General features: G+C 45.9%; 1 protein-coding gene across 3 annotated transcripts in view; it reads right to left on the bottom strand.

Annotated features, from left to right (window-relative positions):
• The window catches only part of LOC138292373 (FAS-associated death domain protein-like), a 141,911-nt gene that overhangs the window by 117,752 nt on the left and 7,385 nt on the right, over positions 1-16,774 (bottom strand). The window contains exon 2 of one of the 3 annotated variants that reach the window (XM_069230938.1): positions 2,557-2,664. The exons of the other annotated variants lie outside the window; for them this stretch is intronic. The gene's annotated coding sequence lies outside the window, so the exon portion shown is untranslated. The remainder of the gene's footprint in view (positions 1-2,556; positions 2,665-16,774) is intronic. 3 annotated transcript variants of the gene reach the window in all.

Here is a 16,774-nt window from a genome sequence, read left to right as displayed (position 1 = left end):
CACTCTTGTAGCAATCCAAATGGAGGATCATAGTGATTTTAATGGTCACCAAACCAGTGATATGTAGAAAGAAATTGCTAACGCAGAGAGACATGGGAATGTCTTGTTAAGTCTTCTGTGTAGAATTCTTAGCCATTTTCGTAGATCATTGTTTCTTGTGTTAAGACCATTTCGGTGGACCCTGATCCAGGTAGTGGCTCACAGTAAATCATAGAGCTGCTTCTGACATTGGCAGCATCAAATTCATAGGCACAAATGTTTCCAGCTGGGAACTTAAGCTAGTGAAGTTACTATATTCGTCAAAGGGTATTTCATTCTGACTAGGGTCAAGCTGCTACCCTCAACTCTTCTTGATGTCCAGGAGACTCTGTTGTGCAGAACTGACCATAGTATTTTTTTGTTACATGGTCAGTGGACACCTGTCAGTTTTTCTTGGAACCAACTAAAGAAGGCAGAATCACTGTTTGTTCGCATTTCACCCCAAACACTGAAAGGGGTGGTCTGTAAGGTGACTCAAAAGCTTGTTTATCGTGGACCTTTTCTCTGACTAGATCGCCGATCTTAGGGACCGATTCACCCGTTAGCCTCTGTTAAAATCTTTTCTTCACTGGTGGCGGACTCTGAAGTCTCTGAATAAGTCATCTTGTCCCTGACATCTTGGACTTTTAGTAAAACATTCAAATGTTAGTCCAGGTTAAATTATTTTTTCACCCGTCACATTCACAGGATAACTGAAGCCAGGTACATGAATAGGCACTCCAAAGAGCACCTTGTATGGAGTACGCCCACCCAATACTCTTTTAGGAAAATTATTTAATGCTCTCTGGACTTCATACAGATGATAATACAAACTAAAGCCTGAACTTAGTATTGTAGCAGTCAAGCTTGTTTAGTGTGCAGTCAGCATGCTGAAATAATCCGTGATGTTCGTCTCTGTAAAGATTGCTGAATTGCAGACGTTCTCCAATCCAGGACATAGCATGCCTGTAACCCTTTGGGGCGAACACAGGCTGTGCTGTCTAGTAAGAGTTTACTGTGGGTGCACTGTGAGTGACTCTCACAATTCTTTACTACACCCTGTGCTGAGGAGCAGGTTGTCGAGTACTTTTATTTCCTACTGGAGGTTGAGTAGAGCCATCTCTGTGAAATACATTATGATATGACTCAATGGATAAAACTTTTGGAGTAGGGACAATGTTGGAATCTTGGGAAATGCTTCTGTTCACAGAGCAGGATCATATTGGATTTTACATCCACTGCAGTCAATGAAGCAGCCCACTGCACCTATCTTGGGTGTAATGCCTGGGTATTAGGAATGTGTGCTCTTATGGCTGCCTCTAGTGCTGGTATGACAGAAACTACAATTATGAGTTTTCTTTGCGCCAATGAGCATTCTTTTAGAATCGCTGTTTGTACGGCTTTAAGGATTTTTTCAAAGGTAGCATTGTTTCTTCAGGTAAATATGATTTGGGGGCTACGGGAACCTTTTGTCCCTCGTTATAGATTACATATGTATAATCAAACTAGCTTTGTATGACTCCCAACACTAGGGTGTTTTTTTCAAGCCCTAGTCTTGAAGTCTTTTGTTTAAAGCATGTCTGCTTGCAGGGCGCACAAGATATTAGTATGGTGCACTGTTTTGCAGAAAAGATGGGGGAATCGGGTGGTACAAAGGCTTAACTCACTGATCATGATGAGGCAAGTAAGCCCGTCTGAAGTTAGGAAGTCCCAGCATGATTGCAACTTCAAGGTATCGGGAAGTTGTAAAGATGTACATTTCTGAAGAAAATCAGGTGCCAATCCTTTGCCCTCGTCTGATAACTCTTATCTAAGAAAGGCAGGTTATTTTAGATTTTTTTTTTAAATTGTAGCCCTGTAATTGGCACAATCCGGTCCACACTAATCAGGTGCACTTTTCAATCATCATCTGTAAAACAGATGTCATCAATGTATGTCAACGCCTTGAGATCTGGTTGTAAGATCTCCATGATGCTTGCTGAAAAATGTCCCAGATATTTTTATATCTCATAACCAAACATTTAAAAGAGTAATGCTTTCTGTTGAAACTGAAAGCTGTTAGATACCTAGTTACAGGCTCTTTATTCTGACTGAAAAACTCACTGTAAATATCTATGGTTGTTTTTTTTTTTTTTTCTGGACAAGATTTGTCATTAAACCTGTACTATGGGCATTCTGTACAGCATATGTTCTTGTGTGGAAATTCGGATTTTTATAATCTATAAGTATTCTATATGACCCATCTGGTTTGGGGATGGGAAAAAGAGGAGTGGTCTTAGGAGAAAGGCAAAGGGTTAAGATTCCTTGATATTGTAGCTGCTCTATCATGGCTTTTATAGAGCGCTTTGCTTTTGGCTTCAAGGTTATTGAGGGTGTCATTGAGGCTCCCTACATTTAGAGAATAACATTTGGAAGAAAATATTTATCCCATCCCAATTGATTTCTGTATAAGGCTGGGGCCTGTTTGAGTGCCTATTTGCTGGTGTAGATTTCTCTAACATCTTTAGGTACAAAGGAAGAAAAGGATACTCTTATTACCTCCTCTTTCTTGGATGCTTCCCTCTCAAAGACTGGAGGCAGTCACCCTCTGCTAATTTTATGACATGCCTTGCACCAGCTTGGGCTGCCACCTGGCCGGAACTGATCCTATTTTGATGACAAAGCCACAAAAAAAATGTGAAAATATGTGAAAACAGTTTTTTCCACCCTTTGAACTAGAACCTTAACAAAGCAACCACGTTAAAAACGTCACTGAAAATGTATTGGCGAGATTTCCAAGTTATAGCTAAAAGTTTATTATAAAGTAAATAATGGAAAAAATGTACACAACTGTGTATTTAAATTAATGCCGCTTGCGACTTCCAAACAGCAAAGAGCAAACAAATGGGGACATTTTGCTCTGAAAAAAAGCTACACATCCTCGCCAATCACATGGGCTCACTTGCGCCATACATACTTCATGTACTTCAATAAAAACAGATACGAGGAAAGTAAATTAAGACCTATTTCCATGATATTGGCACACCGCCCTTACTTTTTCGGAGGAGGAAGAGGAATGCAGAAAAAGCTGTTTGTGATGTGATAAAGTGAAGCACCTGCTAGAGCACATGCAGTACAGAACTATGGTGAAGAAAAGAGAGTGCGCGGAAAAGAAGTCGTCCCTCGCTCATACGTCAGAGGCTCTCGTGTGCAAAACGCTACGCCCGGTGCTTTCGGGCCCAGCGAAAAGCAGATTAGGTTGGATATTGGAAGGCAACTGCTTAACTTGGCACTCCATTCAAGTGCGCCGTTTTCATCGTACAATCAACGATTTTTTGGAGGGAGAGACGTAATTTGTTTATTGAAACTGTGAATATATGATTTATCCAAGTCAGTAGACCGATAAAATGTACCTTTTTGTTACACCGCCTCCGTCTTGAGTGTTTCCAAAGGCCTGCTTTTATGCTTCACATAGGTTAAACATAAGGGTAAGCATAAAGAAATACAAGCACAGTCTTAAGTGTTTATCACTGTTAGTCTAAAAAAGGTAAAACTGGTTTGGGAGCAGTGCACTACCAAACATACTTAGGTTTTCAACAGCAGAATACGAAATTTCCTAGCTATCGTGAAGGAAAGTTTCAATTCTATTAAGGACACGGAGGCGAGGATTATGCAGATCTTTCTTCACTTTTAATTAAACAGCAAGTTCAAAGTAAAACAAAACATGAACAAAAAAACTACAAGTTCCATGAGCCCGCCGCCATGGTAACGAGTATCCAATGAGGTGCACTCCTTCACGTTGGTATAAATATCCCGAAATGCGTCACACTTCCTCGACTTCACTGCGGAAGGAATCCTGGTAGAGTCAATTGGTCGTAGTTTCGGAACCTACCAAAAGAGGTATAATTAGATGCAAATCCGATAAAACACAGATACATACCGACTGCAATAAAGTCATGAGCCTTAAAATACCTCTAAATAGAATGTGATCACATCTGAATCAAGTACTACATGATGTATTTAGAATATGATCAGAATAACAATAAACAAATGTACAAACTCAAGTATACTACCTTGTTACGCAGGTAGATGTAATCGGGAGGGGACATACCAGCGTAATGTATGTGGGTGGGATAATCCTCGCCTCCGTGTCCTTAATAGAATTGAAACTTTCCTTCACGATAGCTAGGAAATTTCGTATTCTATCACAGGACCGGAGGCGAGGATTATGCAAGTTTAAAGCTTACTCACCACAAGTGCGGCTGCTTCATGAATTGGTTTAAAGTAAAACTTCTTAAAAGTAGACTCTGAAGACCAATCAGCAGCATGCATGATGTCCTCCAATCTGCCCCCCACTTGTATGGCTTTGGAAGCCATAGCTCCCCGAGTAGAATGGGCGCCAAAAACTTGAACATCTACTCCTGCCTCAGAGAGAATCCATCGAATCCATCTGGCAACGGAAGGGGAAGAAACCGCCTTGAACGGTTTCTTTATAGAAATCAATAATTGCTTGACACCTGGAGGTCTACAAGAACTGGTTACTTCCTCATAGACTTTGAGACATCGAACCACACATAGCTTCGGGGAATCAGGAAAAGCGGGATAGGATACCGACCTGGTATTAGACTTTGTCCTCCTTGCAATAGTAAACGTGACTCCCTCTGGAGTAAAGACACGAGCGGAAATATCCAATGCTCTGACATCGGACACTCGCTTACAGGAAATGAGGCAGAGAAGCATGGCTAATTTGGCTGACAATTCTTTCAGTGACAAATATTGGTTGTCCCGCCAAGAGGACAAGAGATTAAGAACTAAGTTCACGTCCCAGAGTTCCGAATATCTGGGTTGCGGAGGTCTGGAGAGTCTAATACCCTTAAGAAGTTTACAAATCCAGGGATGCTCCCCGATCGGGAGATTGTTAAGGGGCGGGTGGCCCGCCGAGATGGCCGAACGAAAAGAATTGATAGTGCGATACGCTAAGCCAGATTCCCCTAATTCTGCAAGGAAATTGATGATGTCGGTAATACTGGCCCCCATGGGATCGCAGTGTTTGCCCACACACCAACGAGACCATCTGTTCCATGCAGATCTATATCGTTTGCATGTACCAGGGGCCCAGGCCTGTGCGATGAAGTTATTAGCTTCCTGCGAAAGTCGGTTGTCTTGCCAACGATGCCGGAAATCTTCTAAGCTATGAGGGAAAGATGACCTTGAAGGACTAGAGGGTGACAGAACCCCGACGGATCCAGGAGTATTGAGGGAAAATGCGGGAGGCGAAGAGGACACTCGCACGAGAGTTCCAACAGGGTCGGGAACCACGGCTGTGACCTCCACCAGGGGGTTATCAGAACCACCGTCGCCTCTTGGCGGCGAACCTGAGCCGCAACCCGCGGAATAAGGAGAAACGGGGGAAAAGCATAACCCTGAAGGGTACCCCAATGTTGGAGAAACGCATCTACTGCCGCCGCTCCCAGATCCGGCCGCCAGCTGAAGTATAGGGGAAGTTGAGCATTCCAATGAGACGCAAAGAGATCCACTGAACAGGGACCCCAACGATCCATGATCGGCTGAAAAACCGAGCGATGTAGTCGCCAATCGCTGGGATCCTGGAGAAACCGAGAATTCCAGTCTGCCCATACATTCTGGGTTCCCGGAAGATACTCTGCTGTGACTGAGATTTGGCGTTGAAGGCAAAAATGCCAAAAATTCTTCGCCAGTTCCGCTAGGGCTCTTGATCTTGTTCCCCCTAAGCGATTTATGTATTGTACCGCCGATACGTTGTCCATCCGTAGTAGAACAACACATGAGACTTTGTCTCTCGTGAGAGATTTGATCGCAAAAGATCCCGCCAGGAGTTCCAGGCAGTTGATATGCATGGTTAGTTCCTGCGGGGTCCAGCGTCCCCCGAACGATATGTCTCCGCAACGAGCCCCCCATCCCTGGCGACTGGCGTCTGATTCGATCACCAGTTCCGGGGCTGCACCAAAAATGGCCCTGCCATTCCATGCCTCCATGTGGTCCAGCCACCAAAACAACTCCGTCCTTGCCTCTGGAGACAGGGAGATCAACTCGGAGTACGTGACCCCTCGGCGAAGGTGAAACGCTTTCAAGCGTTGCAGGGCTCTGTAGTGTAGGGGACCCGGAAAAATGGCCTGAATCGAAGAGGAAAGCAGGCCGACCACCCTGGCTAATTGAAGTAGTGAAATGTGGTCTCGTCGAAGGACTTTCCTCAGTTCCTTCTTTATCTTGGAGATCTTCGGCGTCGGGAGACTGAGAGACGCCGATCGGGAATCCACTAGAAACCCTAGGAAGACTAACGATTGAGTCGGAGCAAGTTGCGACTTCTGTTGGTTGATCACGAAACCAAGGTCCTGGAAAAGCGCAATAGTTGTGTTCAGATTGAACATCAACTGAGACCTGGACTGGTCCATCAAAAGGAGGTCGTCCAGATAAATTATGAGGCGTATGCCTAGCAACCTCAGTTTTTCCACTATTGGTTTGAGAAGTTTTGTGAAGCACTAAGGTGCCGATGACAGGCCGAAGGGGAGTGTGGTGAATTCGAACATCTGGCCGTTCCATATGAATTGCAGGAATCTGCGATGGGGCGGAAAAATAGGGACTGTGAGGTACGCGTCTTTGAGATCCAGACGAACCATCCAGTCTCCTTCTAAGAGGAGGTCGCGGAGCATGTGAATACCCTCCATCTTGAAATGTCTGTAAACCACCCATTCGTTGAATGCCCGAAGGTTGATAACGGGACGAAACCCCTTGTCCTTCTTCTCCACCAAAAAGATGTTGCTTACGAAACCTGTGGGGTGAAGGGAAGTGAAGGAAATGGCTCCCTTGTGGAGAAGGGCCTGAACCTCTAACTCTATGAGCTCTGAGTTTTCTGCCGAGAACACGATGGGCGGAGGCAGTTTCTCCTGAAGTGGGGTACCCCAGAATTCTATCTGAAAACCTGAGACAGTTTGGAGAACCCATGCGTCGGAGGTAATGCGCCTCCAATTGTCCTTGAAAAACCTCAATCTCCCTCCAAAAATTTTTGGGGAAAAAGGGATAAGCCTCACCAGAGGGACCTCCAGGGGCGTTAGATGCTCCTCGCGTGTTTCTGGACCCTCTGCCTCTTCCCCTGCCTCTGTTGGGGAAGAAAGTTCCTTGTCTGCCGTCTCTCCAACCGTTGTTCCGGAAGGAACTGGGGCCTTGCTGGAAAAGACGGCCGGAAGAGCGACCCCTGCCTCGCCCGGCCCCGCCAAAAACCTTATTGGGGAAAATCTTTTTAATGGAAGATTGCGCTTTATCCAAAGCCGAAAACGTAGCCACAAATTTCCCTAATTCTTTGACAAAAGGGTCGCCAAATAAATTGCCTTGGGCAACAGCCCCTGCCTCCGAGTTAGATAGTTCCCCTAATTTGGGGTCAATTTTGATCAATAAAGACCTGCGTCTTTCTGCAGAGATGGCACAGTTCGCGTTGCCCAGGAGACAAACAGCTCTCTGAGCCCATCCTGCGATGATGTCCGTCTGTAGGGGAGTGTTTGCTTGCCTGGCACGCTCCGCCAATTGAATAATCTTTGTGAGGGGACCAAGGACATCAAGAAGTTTATCTTGACATGCTCGCCAGGAGCGGTCAATCCCTTTTTTGGGATCCCTGGTATACTTGGCAAAAAACGTACACATTTTAGGGTCAATATCAGGTGTAAAAGCGACCTTATCCGATAAAGACGGGCGTGGGCACTCCGCCCGTAGCCGGGCCCGCACCTCCTTGTCCAGAGGTTGCCTAATTTTGCTGGCGACATACTCAGCCACCTTGTGGTCTGGGCGCCACTCCGAAGAACGTGGATGGTAGATACCCTCCGGCTCAAACATATCGGAGTCAGAATCAGCGCGATCCGAAGGATCTGGTAGGGTAGCCCCAGGGCGCCAAGGGCGACCTGAGTCGTCATCCAAAGATGATGAGTCCTCATCTGAACCTCCCATGAAGCCTTTGGGGGATTCCAAATCAGGGTTCCATAGGTGGTGAAGCTTGTCACCCATTACCCCGGGCAAACAGCCCTCCCGGGAGGGTAAGCGCGTATGCGCGCGCGCACTCTTGGGATGGGAAAAAAACTCGCCCTCCTCCAGGTGCCCCGCGTCGCGCTTGCGCAGTTTCCTGGGAGCCGAAAGGGTAGAGGAATCACCCTCCGCTCCCGTCACACCAAACATGCCCGTACCTCTGGACACCTGTTCAGTAAGTTTAGCTACAGTATCCCTAAGAGGGGCTAAAGCGTGGGAAATAGCCTGTGAAAACAAAGTGTCCACCCCGGGGGGGAGGGTACGGTGAGAGGAACCCTCACCTGGGGACATGTTGGGAAAAGGTTCATTCTCTTGAGAGGAGTGCATAATGAGGACTGGACAGAGTGTACACCCAACAAAAAATATGATATATAGGGTAAATCCCTACCCACTCTGTCACTGTAAGTGCAAAAAAATAATGTCTTCCCTAATGGGGTAAACCTTACCCAAATGGGTGTCACAGGTAGGGACAAAACTGTACCGAAGGTACAAACGTGATATTGAGGGCAAAACCCTCAATTTGGAAAGAAAAGAAAACAAACGCGAGGCGCGAGCGCCGAGCGCTGAGAGCTACATGCTCTCCGAAAAAACAGCGTGCGCGCGCCCTCTAGTGGGCCCGACGTGTATTTAAACACGCCGAAGGAAAGAAAAATGAAAAAACGCTCGAGCGGAACGTTCGTTCCGGCGAACGAAATAATACAGACAATGCAATGTAGCAGAGACGCGCCAAAGCAATAAACAGAACCCCCGAACCGGAGGCAGAAAGGCACTTATCTGGCTCACAGCAGTGAAGAAAGAGGAAGTGTGACGCATTTCGGGATATTTATACCAACGTGAAGGAGTGCACCTCATTGGATACTCGTTACCATGGCGGCGGGCTCATGGAACTTGTAGTTTTTTTGTTCATGTTTTGTTTTACTTTGAACTTGCTGTTTAATTAAAAGTGAAGAAAGATCTGCATAATCCTCGCCTCCGGTCCTGTAATAGAATTGGTGGTTCTCTTATTGGTACCACAAGAAAAAATAAAATAAAACGTAATGGGTTTAATGCATGAATTAATCTCACCCATTAGTCATCTACTCAGTCTACATTCCAGTCCATTGTTTTTTTGCCCACTATGGCACTCTAGACTGAGATCAGCTATTAGCAAATTAGAATAGGCCCTGCTCCTGCAGGTACAGTGCCTGACTGATGAGAACACAAGTAACCTCAGCTCGGTCTGGACTGTTTCTACTGTGAAAAATACCTAGTCTAATTGGCATAAGGATGTTTTTTCCGTAAACTTAAGTGGGCTAAAAAGATGGACGGAATGTGCAAAGGAGTAATTACCAGTGATTGAGCTTATTTAAAACCATCCCACCCTTCACCTTTATGTACCCTCAGCACTACTGGGTACTTGGGGGGAAGTTGGGGGTTCATTCACTTCATCTTCACGTGCTGCCTGGGGCCTGCTTGGGCCCCCAAGGCTTTGAGGGCCTCTCTTCCCCTTGGAGAGGGCTAAGGAACAGGGCTTGTGCCCTACCGGGATCCGAGGACTGGCGCTTCTGTGAACCCCTCCCTCACTGGACTTCGATAACACTAGTGCCTTCGAGATCTGTTAATTCGGATTAAGGAAAAGTAACCTATAAATGAGGAGGCAACCTACAAATTATTGTGGACTCGGGATTTCCACTGGCCTCGTACACTGTGGGGCATTGTTGGATAAGCCAGGCTCCTCCCAGCAGCAAATCCACGCTCTCTGAGTGGTCATCATGAGTTGCCATGGGAGGGGGTAGGAAGGGAGCTGCCCAATGACTTCTCATGAACCCACAACCTGTTGATAAAACTCTCCTGGGTTCAACTTTGCTTGGTCAGCCTTCACTACCCACCTCAGTGGCGTTTCTCACACCTCATGCCTGATAGAGCAGCTTCCTCTGAAGGCAGACTGCTCGTGCTGCACTCCTAGGCCCTTACGTCTTTGAGAGCTCCTGCGACTTTGTAAACGAGCCTGTTTGGTGACATGGGCTCCCTCCAGCTTCGATAACTCGACTCATCTGACGGACATCTTTAATGTCGCCTTGGAGGAAACAGTGAAAAATCTGCTAACTTCAGCTGTCCGAGAGTGGGAGTCACACACTCTGTCAGCAATGACAACTTCATAGTGGATAGAAATTTGCATAAGCAGTTATTCCTCCTTCAAGAAAATATTGCCCAGAGCAACCTTAGTGGTGTCTTCTCGCTGGTGTCTCTCCAACTGTCAACCGACTCAGAGCTTTTAGGCAAGGGTTACCCAAGCCACGCCCTTACATCCTATGCAATCTGTCCTGAGAACATGGTCCTTACCCTAAGTACATGATCCTCACCGGCACTGCTCTCTCGGCCCAACCAAAACCTTGAGCAGATTACAGCCCGTCTGATTAGAAGTTTTAATAGAGAAACCCCGGCAATCAACTGAAGTAGAGTCTGACTGGCCTATAGGGCAATCAGGCAGAGCCTGATGGGCTGGTCTTACTGGACAGGGTGTGGGCCTGTTTTTTGACTGTTTGTGGGCCTGTTATGGGCTACTGTTCCGGTTTTTAACTGCTGATTTCCCTATGAAAACAAACATTGCCTTGAGCAAGCTCAAATCAATGCAGTCTCCAGTATCCTGCAGAACACTCATTCAGTGTGCCTTTACAAGATAAAAGCTGCCCAAATTGCAAATGTGAGCCACTTTTAAAGCTATGTCATTCACTAATTGGGGCCTCTTTTATTTGGAGTCTGGGCCTATTTTCTTTCCTAGTCCGATCCTGCACTGAAGAAGCATTGTACTCCAAGGGGTCTGATAAGTTCAATGCTATAATAGAAGCCATCAATGCCTCACAGTTGGGATTGGAAGTCAAAGTGGGTGCAATAGCTATTGATGTCGGTCTCCTGCATACTAGGTAGAGGACATTGGCTGGATGCATTTCCCAAACTAAGAAAACTATCCAAGGCTTGGCCCAAAATTCCTATGATCACCAAAATCAACTTGTTTACCTCACTATTTGAATAAAGCTGTTTGAGAGCCTGGCAGACATTGTCACAGGTCGTTCAAGGTAGAACATTTGAAGGGCGGTTGGCCTACCAGAGGGGGACAGAAGAGAAAAATCATAGAGTTTTCGGAGAAATGGATAAGAACGTTCACCCCAGGCCAAGACCTGTCCCCTATCCTCTTAGTCGAGTGGGCCCATTGGATTCCGACTAAGTGCCCTCCACCAGGGACACCTCTTTGCCCGTTCATTCCCCTGCTGCCCCACTACAGGACTGCAGCTGTTTATATGCCACAACAGGCACAGTGGATAGAATTTGAAGACCGTTAGTGCTTCTTTACCTCACTATACCCAAGCTGTTCAGCACCAATGTGCTTCCTTTCTGGGTGCGAACAGAAAGATTAGAGACTTTGACATCAAATACTCTGTTTTGTTCCCTGCAAAACCCAAGACCATGGTGGACCAAAAAACGTTGTCTCTCAGAGCCAGAGGCTGCCTGGGACTAGATTGAGGGCTGTGGTGTTTCTTCCCAACCTAGTGGGTCCCGCCTAGAACTAGGCAAGGGTTCTACCTGCTGGTGAGGACACAAAGCTCTGGCTGAACAAAAATCATCCATTGTTCCGTCCACATCCTCACTTGAGCATGTTGGAACGGTCGACAATCCACCCTAACCCTGCCTGATACTTTCAGTGACCCTACCGTAGCTCATCTCATCTTTACATCCACCTCCTCAGATGGCACGTCTTCTTCCTCCCAGCAGCCAGGGATCCCCCTAATAGTGACCCCTAACACTACAGATGACTTGTACTTGTTTTCAGTACAAAGACAGTAATGGTCTCCTTTGTCACTCATATGTCTGCCCTGGAAGCTCCCTGGGCCCTCCTGTGGGTTCGCTGGGCATCCCTGGGGGGTTTGAGGGGAGCAGACTTCATGCCTGAAACACAGTTGGAGCGCAGGCTAAGTTCTATCCACCCATTGTCTGCTTGGAGTTGGCCCCCTCACCTGCTTCTGGTGTGTCCATCTTTCTTTTGGGCCCCAGCACAACTACCCTCCTTTACTGTCAGGCTAGGCAATGCAAACTCCACAGGTGTACACTGGTTAAACACTCCACCCCATTTGGAAAGATTAAGACAGTTTATATACAAGTTTGGATGGCCAGGCGCTTGCTTCTAGTTCTCTTCCCCAACAGGGTCTCCCATACCTTCAAAAACCCTTGTAGGCATTAATTCATTGTTCCTCAAGCTACTACTCATTCCATACGACAAAGTGGGCTAGCTCTTGTTGCCCAAGTGTACCTGTACTTTCCCCAGAGCAATGCAAGTCCCTAAAACACCCACATATACCTTAATTGCCAGGAATATCTGAGGGATGCGCACAGTGAGCAGACATTACAATATACATTCTTTCCTACTGCGCGGAAGGACACAAATAGACCTTCTGAAAGAATTTCATATACCACGATCCTAAGGTCCTGACCAGTGGATGGGGCAACTCTTTTTCACTAACTATTCTGCCTTTGCCAGGGGTTTCCTGATTTGGATTCAGGCGCGGGTCCTGTTCTTTGTAACATCTATGGTCGTAAACCAAGAGGTAAGATTTGTCCTATTGGAGGGCATGTCAGATGGCTGCCCGCTGGTGTTAGGCAATATTTACACCCCATACACCGACTTCCTGGATTTTCTAATTCAGCTTTCGGGCTTCCCTGAAGGGTAGGGCTTTCACTGCTATATTAGATGCCATAATAAATCAGCCATATTCCCTCCCCCCTGCCATAAGCACCCACCATTAGCAATGCAGAATTACTCAAGACCTGGCTTAGACACTGACCCAGGGCTCCGCCTTGTACTCCTGTTCCCCCTCACGTAATTTACACGAGCACTGTGACATATTTTTATACTCAGCCCAACTTTGCTCAAAATTTACTTCCTCTGACTATCTTGGCCATTCCAACTCTGATCATAGCCCAATAATAACTACCCTTCACTAGGGCAATGCCCTCCCACTCATCCCTACCTGGCGTCTTCAACGTGCCACCCTTGAGGATCCCACTCCTTCCGAGATTCCCTGGTGACCTGTATTCACAAGTACTTTGAGAACAATGAGGGTTCTACTTTTTTTTCCGTTCCACAAAGTGCGATGCTCTTAAGGTGACTGTCCGGAATCACTGTATTCAGGAGGCTTCAATCGTTGGTAGACAGTTGAGAAAGACTTGAATGCAGCCTAAGAGGCAATTATTTAGGTAGAACAATGGTAGTAGATAACCCTACTTTTCAATCAAGCAATACATATCCCTTAGGCAAACTGCGGGAGACAAGGCAGGATGCTTAGTGGTCTGGCTGACTACCAGCAAACCCCAACCGCGAACCCCATCCCCGCCCTCCCAAGTCCCCATAATGGCATTGAAAACTCATCACAGTATGGATTTATACACACAAAGAAACATCTTATTAGGCTTAAGTGATTTTTAAAGCTCTGTCTATGCTGAGCATTCTGACACTGCACTGCCTCAACCTGATGATTTCCTTCGTGATGTGACTCGAACGCGAGTCTTGCCACAAGATAGGGAGGAAATAGATGGCCCACTTACTCCATAAGCAGTTAAGTATGCCATTCGTTAACTTGTGTTTGCTTAGATTCTGGAAACCATTGGCCTTCTGCTAGACTTTTACCATGTATTCCCTATCATCCTAGCCTAAAAAACTGACAACACTGACAACACTCTGAGATAGCACTAGCTGAGGAATGTCTTTCAAAACCAGTCAGAGACGCCATCCTGATCCCCCTCATTAAAGTGGGGCATCCCCCTGACAACCCCTCTTCTTGCAAGCCCACTGCATAATTAAATTCAGACTGTAAGATCCTAGGAAAGATTTTTTGCCAGTTCTCCCCAAATTAAAACAGAGATCAAAACAGGTTCATACCGCGCAGGAGCACCTCTCTAAATCCGGGTTGGTCTATAGGCTGGGCAGCAACCTTAAGCTTGGACCTTGATAAGGCATTCAACACTTTTCAGTGGGACTACTTAAAGGTGTTGAGGTGTTTCAGCTTTGGGCTGCAAACCATTCATCTTATCTGTTCAGGGCTCGAAAAATTTACTGGACCACTTGCTATGGCGAGTTTTATTTCATGAGGTCGAGCTATTTTTAGATTCCACTGACCTTCCAGGGGAGTGGACAAAAAATGGGTGTTCTGTTCAGGCTGACACTGAATTAACAATTAAAATGCCTTTAGATCTTATTCTTTTCACATCTGCTCTGTGTTCAGAGGCAGGTCAAAAGTCAGTTTGTCTTGCAGTGCAAATACTTTTCCTTGTGACTGCAGGGTTCCAGGTTTTTGTAGGGTGAACTGTCTGACCTATGTGAAATGAAAGGCTTTTGGTATCAGGTTTTTCCTAACACACAACATTTATATAACTAAGTCAACTTTACAATCATTTCAAAATATTTCAGTAGCTATGAAAGACCATTTTTTGTATTTCTTTGCGATGAAAAAAATATTTTAGTAGAATGAAAAAAGTCAGAACACTTTACTTGGTGATGTGCAAATGATAAATGTTTTCTGAAACCCAATTTTCACAGATTATTGTTAATACACTATACAGTTTTATCAGTAAAGCTGCAAGTTAGTGGGGAGGTTTTTGGACATTTCTTGGAAATTTACTGTCTGTAAATGACAGTATGCTACCATATCATGCTTTAGTAATATATTTATTAAAAGTCAGTGTTTAAACATAAACTGAGAAACACTCCTGCCCTGACGGCAAAGCTATTAGTAAACTAAGAGGCAAGCCATGCATGAATCATGTGTACCCTGTATGTGGGCTAGATTTATTATACATGGAGCAAACGTTTAGTGTATTTAATCAAACAAGAGGATTTTTTTTTTACAGCAGGAATGCTGAACTCACATATTTGAAGGTGCACTCATGTGAGAATGAAGAAAAAGGCGACTGTAAAATACAATATTTGCCTAGGATCACACAATTTGAGACCCGTTTTCGGGCTAAGTACATTACAAATAGGTTGAGTAGATTATTCAAGCTACTCGACCTGCAGGTCTAGTAACATTTTTATGATTTTTAGAGGCCTGTGTATCCTGCATTTACACCCAACTGTTGTGCCGCAGTGCGAGCCGAGCACTCGGCTCGAGGCGCGGCCGCGGTTCGTGGCAGCCGGGTGTGCTGCGCCCATGCGGTGCTTTACTTTCTCGCTCGAGGCCCTAAATTGGGCATGGTCCTCGGCGAGTCATGGGCGCAGCGCACCCTCAATATTTACTAAGGCACCTTCACCCACAACCCTCACTTACCTGGTGAGCCTGTCCTTTTTCTTTCTTTCTTTTCTTTTGCTTCCTTTCCTCGTGTTTTTAATGTGCTTCTTCAGCTGCCATATTTTTCTTTTTCCCAGCATGCCTTGTTTGTCTCTGCATGCTTTAGGAACCTTTTTCAACATTGTGTCTTTTCTTTATATGTTCCTATGTTTCTTTCCCAATCCAATATGGTGACTTTCTACTTCCTGTTTGTCATTTCCTGTTCTTGGGTATATAAGGTGAGTGATTCTTGTTCTACTTGCGTTGCAACACTTCCTTTGGTGGTGATCTTCGCTCCTGCTACTTTTTCTCCAGTTATTATTCCTAGCCTGTTCCAGCTTCTTCCAGTATTATTTTTCCTGTTGGAAGACTTACATTTTTGCTTCTTTTTATTCCAGGGAGTTCCTGCTTTAGAGTTTTTTTCCCTTTGGGTTTTTTCCTCTGTGACTCCTTCTGGAGGGCACGGACTACTTTAGGCATTCCTCTGTCGGCAGCACCGTGGCTACCAGAAAGGGCCGCCCTTACCTGGGTCAAGGCAGAACCCGCAAGAATCAAGACCTTTATGCAGTTCCAATGGGCCAAAGACATAAATGACGAGTAGCCTGTGACACCAACAGCACTATCAAATTTGGCAAACTTATTTCTCCTCCCTTTGAGATCGCCAGGAGGGCCCACTGGCCCCACTGCTGTTCACCCTTGCCAGGTCACAGCTGTAAGTATTGATAAGGGTGCATCTTAGGGCATCCCTCTCCCTGCCGAGATGAAAACAGCGTTCCTCTACGGTAACAACATTTTCAGCAACTACAAAGGCAGAACCACAAGTTGACTCAGCTCTTCACTGCCACTTCTGGGCTCTGGGTCAACTGTTCAAAGACCTGCATCTTTCGGCTGGTGCCTGGCATCAAAGAAGACCACAATGAGAGGGTGGGTGCCTCTTCAATGGGAAGGAACAACATTAAGCTACTTGGGGTTCAGGATTTTTCATAATGATGAAGACTTAGTCGATGGTAACCTGGCTTATGATGGGTGCCTCATACCTCCAAGGCGGTGTTTTAGAATACCCTTCCTGTCGCCCCGATTGAATGCATTGTCTTTGTAAAAATGGTAGACATCCCTCGTCTGCTCTTTTTCTTTACTAACACTCCCTTCCAGATTATTTCCAAATCTACACAGTCTTTGGGAGACCTCATGGCACACTGGGAGGAATAGGATAGCACTTACCAAGTGCCTCATTCCTACAAACCAGGGTGTGTTAAGGGCTCCTCACTTTACATTTTACTACCTAGCAGCCCAGTTACAACGGCTGAGCAGGTGGTTCTCGGCATCTTCCCGAATGTGACTTGGTCAAGCACATGCCCATTCCACCAGGAGAAATTAAATGGGTTCCTGGTTACCTGGGCGCCTCAATGTCAGGCCTTTCCCCACTTGCTTTG

The sequence above is a fragment of the Pleurodeles waltl genome, chromosome 4_2 (assembly GCF_031143425.1).
Source record: "Pleurodeles waltl isolate 20211129_DDA chromosome 4_2, aPleWal1.hap1.20221129, whole genome shotgun sequence".
NCBI classification, from domain to species: Eukaryota; Metazoa; Chordata; class Amphibia; order Caudata; family Salamandridae; genus Pleurodeles; species Pleurodeles waltl.
Note: the sequence above shows the minus strand (reverse complement) of the source record. Positions and strands in the feature narration are given on the sequence as shown.